This window comes from Phyllobates terribilis, unplaced genomic scaffold (genome assembly GCF_046119375.1).
Source record: "Phyllobates terribilis strain yellow unplaced genomic scaffold, ASM4611937v1 Scaffold_437__1_contigs__length_1545540, whole genome shotgun sequence".
NCBI lineage: Eukaryota > Metazoa > Chordata > Amphibia > Anura > Dendrobatidae > Phyllobates > Phyllobates terribilis.
The window spans coordinates 1335453-1348572 of NW_027363197.1; the positions used below are offsets into that span (position 1 = coordinate 1335453).

The following is a 13120-nucleotide window of genomic DNA, read 5'->3' on the forward strand; positions in this document are numbered from 1 at the left end:
CCAAAAGGAAGTAAAAAGGGAGAGCTAGAAAGATAGCATTGCATCACATTACATGGCAATGCAATGCACAGTTGCTGAAGTTGAACCAAAATGAGCTTGTAATCTGGCTTCTGCAACTTTGAACATGAAAAATCCAATGAGGAGAAGAAAAGCAAAGCCAAAGAGTCCATCCCAAAATCCGACAAACAAGCAAAATGAACAAAAAACATTGAATTCAATTCTTTCTGATTTTAGAAACTGCATTAAAGAAGGGGTGCACCGGTCCTGGAGATACTGCAATACCAGGTCAATGCGTGGAGTGGACAGAGCAAGCTCTTTTTCCATCTCCCTGTTCTAAAAATCCATTTAATATATGGTCCCCAGATAGGGGACGTATCAGATATTAAACTGATAAGAACAGATACTACACTTGATCTTAGCCAAAAGGCCGAGAAGCGATAACCAGAATTGGTTTCAAACTACGGAGCCACCCAAGGATCCTGAAAAGTCCATTTGTGGAGATGAGCTCCTGGACTCCCGTTAAGAAGACATGTTGTCAACCTCTAGATCCCTTACATGCCTGCACTTTTCGGCTTGCTGCTGCTGCAATCCACGCGTTTTAGATCTGCATAACTCCACCTCTTTAAACACAGCACCTTCACCCCCTGCTGTTCCCACCCGCCTCAACACCGTTGGAAGGGAGGAGAACCAATTAAGGCGGGGGGTGGGGTGGAACGAGCAGCTGTCTACCCTTAGCAGGAGGGCTCCTGATTACATACCTCTCCTGCTGCTGCTGCTGCTGGCTGTCCAGCAGCAGACTGAAGGTGGCTGCTGCTGTGCACAGGTATATAAAGGCTCAGAGCCTATTATGACACGCGCAGCCAGCGTTCCATTGCCACATTCCATCTACTGCAGGCAGGATACCTGGCTGGCTGAATGTCGCTGAGAAGCTCACAGAGACCGCCATAAGCAACAGTTTAACAGAATGCCACAGACTAATCAACCAAACTTTTTGGGTTGGGTTCTCTTTTATAGTCTGCAGGCATTAAATGAAAGAAGTCAGTGTTCCAGCAGAAGGAGACAACGTTTCAGAAAAGGCAATGTAGCAAACCAAAAAAGAAATTTTAAGCGCAGCAGAGTAACCAGCGCACATACCTGTTAGCTCAGGTGAGTTTAAAAGGCTGCTGTTGATAACAAGGGCATTTGCTAAATAGATGGTGTGTGTGCAACAATATACTGAAAGGTCAATTATATTGTGCAGCTTATCTCACCACCTGTAGTTATTTAGGTGAAAGCTCCAAAATGCTTGCCTAATATGTCTGTTTATCCAAAAGGAAGTAAAAAGGGAGAGCTAGAAAGATAGCATTGCATCACATTACATGGCAATGCAATGCACAGTTGCTGAAGTTGAACCAAAATGAGCTTGTAATCTGGCTTCTGCAACTTTGAACATGAAAAATCCAATGAGGAGAAGAAAAGCAAAGCCAAAGAGTCCATCCCAAAATCCGACAAACAAGCAAAATGAACAAAAAACATTGAATTCAATTCTTTCTGATTTTAGAAACTGCATTAAAGAAGGGGTGCACCGGTCCTGGAGATACTGCAATACCAGGTCAATGCGTGGAGTGGACAGAGCAAGCTCTTTTTCCATCTCCCTGTTCTAAAAATCCATTTAATATATGGTCCCCAGATAGGGGACGTATCAGATATTAAACTGATAAGAACAGATACTACACTTGATCTTAGCCAAAAGGCCGAGAAGCGATAACCAGAATTGGTTTCAAACTACGGAGCCACCCAAGGATCCTGAAAAGTCCATTTGTGGAGATGAGCTCCTGGACTCCCGTTAAGAAGACATGTTGTCAACCTCTAGATCCCTTACATGCCTGCACTTTTCGGCTTGCTGCTGCTGCAATCCACGCGTTTTAGATCTGCATAACTCCACCTCTTTAAACACAGCACCTTCACCCCCTGCTGTTCCCACCCGCCTCAACACCGTTGGAAGGGAGGAGAACCAATTAAGGCGGGGGGTGGGGTGGAACGAGCAGCTGTCTACCCTTAGCAGGAGGGCTCCTGATTACATACCTCTCCTGCTGCTGCTGCTGCTGCTGGCTGTCCAGCAGCAGACTGAAGGTGGCTGCTGCTGTGCACAGGTATATAAAGGCTCAGAGCCTATTATGACACGCGCAGCCAGCGTTCCATTGCCACATTCCATCTACTGCAGGCAGGATACCTGGCTGGCTGAATGTCGCTGAGAAGCTCACAGAGACCGCCATAAGCAACAGTTTAACAGAATGCCACAGACTAATCAACCAAACTTTTTGGGTTGGGTTCTCTTTTATAGTCTGCAGGCATTAAATGAAAGAAGTCAGTGTTCCAGCAGAAGAAGACAACGTTTCAGAAAAGGCATTGTAGCAAACCAAAAAAGAAATTTTAAGCGCAGCAGAGTAACCAGCGCACATACCTGTTAGCTCAGGTGAGTTTAAAAGGCTGCTGTTGATAACAAGGGCATTTGCTAAATAGATGGTGTGTGTGCAACAATATACTGAAAGGTCAATTATATTGTGCAGCTTATCTCACCACCTGTAGTTATTTAGGTGAAAGCTCCAAAATGCTTGCCTAATATGTCTGTTTATCCAAAAGGAAGTAAAAAGGGAGAGCTAGAAAGATAGCATTGCATCACATTACATGGCAATGCAATGCACAGTTGCTGAAGTTGAACCAAAATGAGCTTGTAATCTGGCTTCTGCAACTTTGAACATGAAAAATCCAATGAGGAGAAGAAAAGCAAAGCCAAAGAGTCCATCCCAAAATCCGACAAACAAGCAAAATGAACAAAAAACATTGAATTCAATTCTTTCTGATTTTAGAAACTGCATTAAAGAAGGGGTGCACCGGTCCTGGAGATACTGCAATACCAGGTCAATGCGTGGAGTGGACAGAGCAAGCTCTTTTTCCATCTCCCTGTTCTAAAAATCCATTTAATATATGGTCCCCAGATAGGGGACGTATCAGATATTAAACTGATAAGAACAGATACTACACTTGATCTTAGCCAAAAGGCCGAGAAGCGATAACCAGAATTGGTTTCAAACTACGGAGCCACCCAAGGATCCTGAAAAGTCCATTTGTGGAGATGAGCTCCTGGACTCCCGTTAAGAAGACATGTTGTCAACCTCTAGATCCCTTACATGCCTGCACTTTTCGGCTTGCTGCTGCTGCAATCCACGCGTTTTAGATCTGCATAACTCCAACTCTTTAAACACAGCACCTTCACCCCCTGCTGTTCCCACCCGCCTCAACACCGTTGGAAGGGAGGAGAACCAATTAAGGCGGGGGGTGGGGTGGAACGAGCAGCTGTCTACCCTTAGCAGGAGGGCTCCTGATTACATACCTCTCCTGCTGCTGCTGCTGCTGGCTGTCCAGCAGCAGACTGAAGGTGGCTGCTGCTGTGCACAGGTATATAAAGGCTCAGAGCCTATTATGACACGCGCAGCCAGCGTTCCATTGCCACATTCCATCTACTGCAGGCAGGATACCTGGCTGGCTGAATGTCGCTGAGAAGCTCACAGAGACCGCCATAAGCAACAGTTTAACAGAATGCCACAGACTAATCAACCAAACTTTTTGGGTTGGGTTCTCTTTTATAGTCTGCAGGCATTAAATGAAAGAAGTCAGTGTTCCAGCAGAAGGAGACAACGTTTCAGAAAAGGCATTGTAGCAAACCAAAAAAGAAATTTTAAGCGCAGCAGAGTAACCAGCGCACATACCTGTTAGCTCAGGTGAGTTTAAAAGGCTGCTGTTGATAACAAGGGCATTTGCTAAATAGATGGTGTGTGTGCAACAATATACTGAAAGGTCAATTATATTGTGCAGCTTATCTCACCACCTGTAGTTATTTAGGTGAAAGCTCCAAAATGCTTGCCTAATATGTCTGTTTATCCAAAAGGAAGTAAAAAGGGAGAGCTAGAAAGATAGTGACGCGCCCCCTGGGCCATATTCTTTATGGGAATATCCGGAGCCGGATCAGATGGGGGTTGTAGTCTCCGAGTGGCTATGACCCGGTCCGTGCCCAGGGTGTCAAACTCAGTTGTATGTGGCAGTCCTACAGATGTTAATAAGTTCTTAATGTCGACTACGCCACCCGTTGTATTGCGGTCACTATGGCCGCCGCTGCAGCAGGGTCCGCTGAGGCTGATGGTGTAGGTGCAGCTTGTGATGGTATAACCCCCAACGGGAGGGGTATAGCCTCAGAGGGGACAGGTGCAGAGGATGGGGGTTGTGGTGGTGCAGTGCAGACGGCAGTGAAGACAGAGTCGGGTTGTGCAGTTAAGGGTGTTTACTTACTGCAGATGTTGTACTGGTCACTCCAGCTTCGAGTGACCACCCGAGCCGTGCTGCGTCCACCAGGTCCTGGATCCAGCCAACCCCCAAACAAGTCCGGAGCGTGGCCCTGAGCTCTCCTTCTGTCCCGTTCTCTGGCCGTCCCCACCAGTGATCCACCTAGGTCCAGCTCCCTCGGGCCTTCTGTTGGGACACCCTTGGCCCTGGGTTCCCTGACCCTTCATGTGGTGTGCCTTCGGGGTGGATGTGGTGGGTGACCGTGGCAAACGCTGCCCACGGTCTCCGGTCTCTGGCTGGGGAATGTTTTTACCCCCACCAGCTTGGGTTCCGGTACCCTGATGCCGACTCTTCACCCGGGGATTTTATTTGGGATCTTAGAGTCCTCTCTTCTGTTCCTCTGGGTCTCTCTCTTTTCTCCCTTGCTGCAGGCTGACTTCCTCTCTGCTTGCTGTCTGCTCCTCTGCAGCTGTCTTGCTGTCTCCAACTGACTTGTTCTCTGCATCTGACCCTGTTCTTTGTTGGTGCCCACCTTATATACACCCTCTATGTGTGAGCTCAGGTGACCAGCACCCAATGAGCTCCTATCTTTACCCAGGCTGCTCCCCCTATCTGCCCCTACACTACATGGGATGTACCACCCCCCTCCCACTCCAGCCAGGAACAGACTCGGTCGTACCTGCACATTTCTAAGTGGGAGTACCGTCGGCCTGTTCCCCGGAAATGGGATGTGTGTAGTGCATGCAGCCTACCGAGCTCAGTTCCACACTCCATCCTTACCCGGGAGTGGAATATCACACCTCTGGGTTGAGGTGCAATACCCCTGTAGCAGCCGAATCCTCAGGGTGCTACATTCCCCCCTGGTAAATCACAGCACGTCCTCGGGCTGTAAGACATAAAACAACACCAAAACATACAATTTTTTTCTTTTCATATAAACATAATAAAACATATAAAACATTATATATATATAAAACTTTTCATATAAACATTCTCGTCGTCTCTTGTTTCAGGTTCCTCCTCCGGACACTGTGCAACGTGTGTCCGGGAAAAGTGCGACAGTCTCTTAGAAAAATGGTTTTTCCTCTAAAACCGGTAGGGGGCGCTTTAGGAAGCGCAACTATATACAGGGAAGTTGGCCGCTCTCAGTCCTCGGCCAGGTAGAGGGAAGGGAATGGCTGCTCACAGTCCTCAGCCTGTGGGATTAAGGGGTTAACGGGTAAACAGTTCACTCAGCTGGTCCCAACGGGGACTATATATATGTTGCACTCAGCTGGTCCCAACGGGGACTATATATATGTTGCAACAGTCTCTTTGATACCCGGTCGGGTAACTATTTACATCACTGCTCTGCCGCACTCAACGGCGTCTTCCTCCTGCTCTTTGCTTATAGCTGGTTGTAACTTCAGACCCGTCCGGGTCCTCTTGCTCCTCCTCCTCGCACCGCAACTCCTCCTCCGTCAGGCGGTGTACGTGGAGGGCATAAGGTCCTTTGGCACACTTGTGCCGGGTGAAGGTGACCTCGTCTCCGATGTAGAGGTCACGACCTCTGTGCCCCTCCGGCAGATGGGACTCCACGTCTCTGCGCGTGACAAAGACGTCGCCGGGGGTGTTGTTGTCTCTAATGAAGCCCCACCCATGCTGCTGGTTGAACTTTATTACAGTCCCGGTGGTACGGGGACTGTGCGCTGCACGGGGGTCCCTCCTGGTCCGGCTCTTCTGCTCGGCGCTCCTTATTTGGGCCTGTTGTTCTCGGACCCGCCTCTCTCTCCGCTCCCTTGCGAACTCCTCGAGCTGCTGTCGGCAACACTCAGCACGCTCCGCTGCAGCTGCCCGGGTTTCCTGAGTGAACCCCATTAGGTCTTCTCCGGTGGGGTCCCACTCAAACTGCGCTTCCGCTAGCGGGGGCGAGATCCTTATTACGGGCTTCGGAGCCGGAATCAGGGGTGCACACATGGCCCCAACCCTCCTCTGGTGCTCCAGTTCGTAATACTTCTGGGGCCAGATGAAAGGCTGCCCGTCCGGCCACGTGTGCTGGGCAAACAAGTCCTCTCCCAGACGCGGCACCCTTGGTTTTACGGGCGCGGGCGCGGTGGTGGTGGCGCCCGGGTTGCCCAGGCCTTGCGGCCAGGCCTGGGGCACCTGGAAGGTGAAGGGCACCATTAATACGGCGGCGCCCTGGGCTACCTGGCCTTGCGACCAGGCCGGAGGCTCCGCGGAGGTAGGGGGCGCTGTTGGTGATGCGGCGCCCGGGGGTACTAGGCCTTGCGACCAGGCTGGTGGTATTTCCTGCTTTGTCACGCTCCGGGTCGAGGCGCGTGACGTCACAGGGGTCGCTGCGGCGGCTTCCGGTCGGGGCCTAGTCCATAGCGGTGACATGGCGGCTACGGGCACAGCAGGGGGACTTTCGGGCTCTGCGACGGGGAGCTGGGGCAGGTGGGCGGTTTCACGGCTTGGGGTATAGGCGTCCCCTTTACCTGCCTCCATGCGTTCGGCTCCCTTCTCGGCGCCGTCTCCGACCTTGGGTCCTCCCGCGCCATCCTCAGAGGCGGTCTGTCTCCTCATCTTGGCTGGCGTGCTCCGGGCCTTGGTTTGCTGGGCCATCTCTCGGCTCCATTCCGCCAATAACTCACGCTGTACCCGGGCCATCCTCCGTGCGAGGCCCTCCAGGGCAGTCTGTGCACACTCCCGGTCTCGGGGGAGCTGTGCAAGGACCTCCACTAGGCCTAGTGGGGTCGTGGTGTCTAGCAGGCTCCTGACCAACGGGTCGGTGCTGCTCTGCTCTTCCTCCAGCAGGCTCCTGGCCAGCGGGCCGGTGCTGCTCTGCTCTCCTTCCTCGGTCTTTAGCAGACTCCTGGCCAGCGGGCCGGTGCTGTTCTGCTTTCTCTCCATATCCGGGTAAGCTTCTCCGCTACTCCTCGTTAGACTTCTTGCCTCCGGGTGCGCTCACTCCAGACTGCTCCAGGCGGTACCCATCTTCGTTCTTTTCTTTCGTCTCCTCCCACTTCGAGGGCGGTCCCGGGGCCACTGGGTGACTGTCAGCTCCAGGGGCGGTTCTTTCACGCTGACAGACACCTCTAGCATCACAGTCTCTGTTGGTGGGGGCGGTTTCCACTTTTGGCGCCATTTTCTGTCCTGGCCCACGATGGGAGGCGGCCTCTTGCCCTCCTTTGGCACGCCCATAATGGCGTCCGCTGCTCTTCCAAGGCGGGAAATCTTCGGATTTGGCGGGAAGCGTCGCCCAGTGGCGGGAAACCCTGCAGATGGCGGGAACAAGCTGGAAATGGCGGACAATCGGCGGGAAACGACCTGTGATGGGGTCCGATGGCGTGGACCCTCCGGAACCGGCGGGAGACTTCTTTCTGAGGTAAACTTGCACTTTTCTTCAGGCACGCAGTACCCGGGTGTTGCGGGCACGTAATCCTGCCGACTACGCCAAAGTTGACGCGCCCCCTGGGCCATATTCTTTATGGGAATATCCGGAGCCGGATCAGATGGGGGTTGTAGTCTCCGAGTGGCTATGACCCGGTCCGTGCCCAGGGTGTCAAACTCAGTTGTATGTGGCAGTCCTACAGATGTTAATAAGTTCTTAATGTCGACTACGCCACCCGTTGTATTGCGGTCACTATGGCCGCCGCTGCAGCAGGGTCCGCTGAGGCTGATGGTGTAGGTGCAGCTTGTGATGGTATAGCCCCCAACGGTAGGGGTATAGCCTCAGAGGGGACAGGTGCAGAGGATGGGGGTTGTGGTGGTGCAGTGCAGACGGCAGTGAAGACAGAGTCGGGTTGTGCAGTTAAGGGTGTTTACTTACTGCAGATGTTGTACTGGTCACTCCAGCTTCGAGTGACCACCCGAGCCGTGCTGCGTCCACCAGGTCCTGGATCCAGCCAACCCCCAAACAAGTCCGGAGCGTGGCCCTGAGCTCTCCTTCTGTCCCGTTCTCTGGCCGTCCCCACCAGTGATCCACCTAGGTCCAGCTCCCTCGGGCCTTCTGTTGGGACACCCTTGGCCCTGGGTTCCCTGACCCTTCATGTGGTGTGCCTTCGGGGTGGATGTGGTGGGTGACCGTGGCAAACGCTGCCCACGGTCTCCGGTCTCTGGCTGGGGAATGTTTTTACCCCCACCAGCTTGGGTTCCGGTACCCTGATGCCGACTCTTCACCCGGGGATTTTAGTTGGGATCTTAGAGTCCTCTCTTCTGTTCCTCTGGGTCTCTCTCTTTTCTCCCTTGCTGCAGGCTGACTTCCTCTCTGCTTGCTGTCTGCTCCTCTGCAGCTGTCTTGCTGTCTCCAACTGACTTGTTCTCTGCATCTGACCCTGTTCTTTGTTGGTGCCCACCTTATATACACCCTCTATGTGTGAGCTCAGGTGACCAGCACCCAATGAGCTCCTATCTTTACCCAGGCTGCTCCCCCTATCTGCCCCTACACTACATGGGATGTACCACCCCCCTCCCACTCCAGCCAGGAACAGACTCGGTCGTACCTGCACATTTCTAAGTGGGAGTACCGTCGGCCTGTTCCCCGGAAATGGGATGTGTGTAGTGCATGCAGCCTACCGAGCTCAGTTCCACACTCCATCCTTACCCGGAAGTGGAATATCACACCTCTGGGTTGAGGTGCAATTCCCCTGTAGCAGCCGAATCCTCAGGGTGCTACAATAGCATTGCATCACATTACATGGCAATGCAATGCACAGTTGCTGAAGTTGAACCAAAATGAGCTTGTAATCTGGCTTCTGCAACTTTGAACATGAAAAATCCAATGAGGAGAAGAAAAGCAAAGCCAAAGAGTCCATCCCAAAATCCGACAAACAAGCAAAATGAACAAAAAACATTGAATTCAATTCTTTCTGATTTTAGAAACTGCATTAAAGAAGGGGTGCACCGGTCCTGGAGATACTGCAATACCAGGTCAATGCGTGGAGTGGACAGAGCAAGCTCTTTTTCCATCTCCCTGTTCTAAAAATCCATTTAATATATGGTCCCCAGATAGGGGACGTATCAGATATTAAACTGATAAGAACAGATTTTTGCGTTTATATTTAAAATATCGTAGTCTTTATCTTTTCTTCAGAGCTTTAAAATAACATCTTCCATAGGTGATAGTTCCATATACTCAGGGCTCTTTTCTTTCCAAGCTTCTTCATATCCATTAGGTAGTACATATAAATTTCACTTAATGCCAGTCTTATACAATCCTTGACTTCTATATAGTCTCTTTTAAACAACAATATGTTTCTGGTCTTCCATAGAGCACTTTTAACACAACTCAAAGTGCACCATAAAACTCTCTCTTTTTCTTTCGTCATGTTTGGTAAAATCCCATATAAAACCACTTCATGGCTTAAAAAATTAAGACCAGATAAAAATTTTAAAAGCTCACCACAGTCTTTCCACACTTGCTGTGCAAAATCACAATTCCAAATAAGGTGCATAGTAGTCTCATCATTATTGCACTGATGCCTCGGGCAGGTTTGTATAGTGCTCAGTCTTCTTTTATACTGGAAATCACGAGTCGGTAAACATTCCTGCACAATCATCCAAGCTAAGTCTTTATGTTGATTCATCAGGTAAGGTGCATTTGTTAAATTCCATATTTTAGTGACTCTGCTATATGAATAATGGCTTATGGGCGTCAAAGTTTTTTTCTTTTTTAATTGCTGCAGCAGCTTCCTTGCATTCTTCAATGTCTCCATCTCAAAAGAATCTAGGCCATATAATCTGATAACTTTCTCCAGGATGGCATATTGTTGTGGAGGTGATAACAACACTGGGCTTGTTAAAGAAATGGATATCCACTTTCGCCTCCTAAAAATGTGGCCAGCTGCATATCTTAAAAAATGTGCCCAAGGGCTTGAAGCAAACATATATTTAAAACAGAGGCTAAAAAACTTGGAGTATAAAAACAGTTTGACGTTGGGAACATCCTTACCACCAAGGTGGTGCATCTTGTACATTGTTTCTCTCTTCACCTTTTCGAACTTAGAGTTCCACACAAATTCAAACAGCATTCTCTGTAATCTTCTCGCTGTAAGGTCACTTGGGGGATAAACATAACTGAGATATAACATGACAGGAAGCAGAAGGGCCTTAATAATTAAAACTTTACCTTCGATTGTTAATTTTCTTAATTTCCAAAAGTCAATCTTCTTTTGTATTTTGTCCCTTACTCCATCCCAGCTCTTCATTCCATCATTCTGTCGATCAAAAATCACGCCCAGAATTTTAATCTTCTCTGACTGCATCGGGAGATCAGGGATGGACACATCCGCCCAATTGCCACGGACAAAACAATCACATTTCTCAATGTTTAACTTAAAACCTGAGGCTTCACAAAAAAAATTGGTCGTTCTTATAGCTCTCCTGAGAGCGGCAGGTGATGAACAAAAAATAGTAATATCATCCATGTAGCCCATTACCTTCACATCTCTTCCATGTCCTCCAGGGATAGGGACACCTTTAATCACTTTATCCTCTCGTAGCATAGATAAAAGAGGCTCTATTGCACATATAAATAGCACTGGGGACAAAGGGCAGCCTTGCTTCACACCTGAATGCAAAAACACTTCATTAGACAAAAATCCATTGATTAAAATTTTACTAAAAGAGTTCTTATATAAAAGTGCCACTTGCTTGATAAAAATTTCAGGGAAGCCCATTTTTTTTAAAACCAACCATAAAAAACAATGAGAGACACGATCAAAAGCCTTTTGAAAATCCAACGATAAAATTGCTAAGTCTTGCTTCCTGGATTGCTGGTACCATATGACATCGCGGATGGTATTGAGATGCTCCGCAACTCCTCTTCCTGGCACCCCACATACCTGGTCTTCATAAATAACTTTGGATAAAACTTTTTTAAAACGGTTCACTAAAATTTTGGACATCAACTTGTAATCAACATTCAACAGTGTGATTGGTCTCCAGTTTGCCAGATGGGATTTGGCTCCTTTTTTAAAAATCAGGGAGACCAGACCACTTCTCCAAGATATAGGCAGGATATCACACTTAAAAGCTTCTTTGATTACTAAAAACAAGTCGGGTTTTAAAAAATTCCAAAATTCACGATAAAATTCAACAGGCAAACCGTCAGAACCAGGGGTTTTCCCATAGGAAAAACTTTTGATAGCAGCATCTACTTCCGACAAGGTGACTTCAGTGCATAACAATTCTCGGTCTTCGCGGCTCAGACTATTTTTTAATGAATTAAGGGCATCTTCAGTAAAAGACTGGTCTATAGTTTTCTCATTAAAAAGCTGCTGATAAAACTGGTGAGCTTGGTTGAGCATACCTTCAGTTGTAGTTTCACCCTCTAATTCTGTTATCATTTCCTTAGCAGCAACTACTTTTTTAAAAAAAAATCTTGAGCACTTTTCATTTTTCTCCATCACTTCAATTTTTGAGTTATAAATTATTTCCTTACCCTTCGACTCTATACTCTTTTTAATTTCTTTTTTTGTTGCTTCAATTAAATCGTCCATTTCAAGTCCCACATCTCTTAGTTGATAACAGGTCTGCAATTTAGTAATAAGCCTTTTATGCCAAGCGGACTTTTCTCTTGCATTGGCTATGCTGACCTTGATAAAAAAACTTTTTATCTTCATCTTGCTGTATTCCCACCATTCTAGCAGAGTTAAAAATTTTTGTTGTTTTGTTCTTAAATAATTAAAAAACGCTTTAAAATCTGTTCTTACCTTAGGATCTTGTAACAATGTTGTATTTAGCCTCCAAACTCCTCTTGCCTTGACAAGCCCAGGTAATTCTAACTCTGATAGCAACATCTTATGATCTGAAAAAATGTTTGGGATTAAGACAACAGATTTGACATTCACATATTGGGACATGAAAATAAAATCAATACGAGATTTAGAAGAAGAGTTCTCCCAAGTATAACCGGGATCATTACTACGGATCTCTTTCCAGGAGTCTCTAAGAAAAAAATCAGTTAACAAATCCTTTAGTTGTTTCTCTGTTTTGTCTTTTTTAGGAACGGTGGAACTCCCGCTTCTCCCTTCACCAGGCAAGACACAATTGAAATCCCCACAGAACATCAGAGGCGATGAACCAGGTAGGTAATATTGCACATCTTCAAACAACTGATGTCTCTCTTCCTTCACTGGAGAAGCATAAATGTTCAAAAGTCTAAAGTCCACACCTTTAAAACTAATATTTAAGAAAAGAGCACGTCCAGAAGAAATGTCCACAAAAGAGTTGATTTTAAAGTCATACGACCTAAACAGCACTCCAATGCCAGAGGAACGATTTTCATTATCTCCGGACCAGATAGAGGGCCCATGAGGCCAATCTTTTCTTAAATCTGCATAATTCATATCAAAGTCAATGTTACATTCTTGCAAACAAAAGACATCACAGTCCACTGTTGACAGGTAGGAAAACAAAGCAGCCCTTCTTGTAGAGCCCCTTATACTCCTCACATTAAGCGAGGCTACTTTAATTGATGAGGTCATGATAGGTTAGTTCAGGTCACACTACTGTCAGAATCAGACATAAAGCCCACCGATGTTAACGGGCTCTGCACTTCTGAGTCCGAAAAAGAAATGTTTATAGGGTCTGAAGGCCTTGGCTCCTCAGGAGGGGCAGCGGGAGCCATTGGCTTGTATTGCAGAAGACTTGGTTTTAATGGACACTTCTTGGAAGTCTCCCTGGCCACATTCTCATCAGACCTATCATCTGTTTTCCTTTTCCTACGAGTTTCCAGCTCCATTGCTTCTTCCTCCGAGCTAAATGTCCCGATTTCAGCAGAGGGACTCCCCTCCACCACCATATCACCCGGATCAGA

At 47.9% G+C, this 13120-nt stretch overlaps 3 non-coding genes and 1 pseudogene across 3 annotated transcripts; all 4 read right to left on the reverse strand.

The window, feature by feature from the left end:
* Positions 1-248: 248 nt before the first annotated feature.
* On the reverse strand, positions 249-439 carry LOC141228057 (U2 spliceosomal RNA). The gene has a single exon (XR_012294983.1). It is a non-coding gene; the product is annotated as a U2 spliceosomal RNA (small nuclear RNA).
* A 1115-nt stretch (positions 440-1554) lies between these two features.
* LOC141228058 (U2 spliceosomal RNA) lies at positions 1555-1745 on the reverse strand. The gene has a single exon (XR_012294984.1). It is a non-coding gene; the product is annotated as a U2 spliceosomal RNA (small nuclear RNA).
* Positions 1746-2863: 1118 nt separating this feature from the next.
* Positions 2864-3054, reverse strand: LOC141228059 (U2 spliceosomal RNA). Its single transcript, XR_012294985.1, has one exon. It is a non-coding gene; the product is annotated as a U2 spliceosomal RNA (small nuclear RNA).
* A 6140-nt stretch (positions 3055-9194) lies between these two features.
* On the reverse strand, positions 9195-9371 carry LOC141228393 (U2 spliceosomal RNA; annotated as a pseudogene).
* Positions 9372-13120: the final 3749 nt, after the last annotated feature.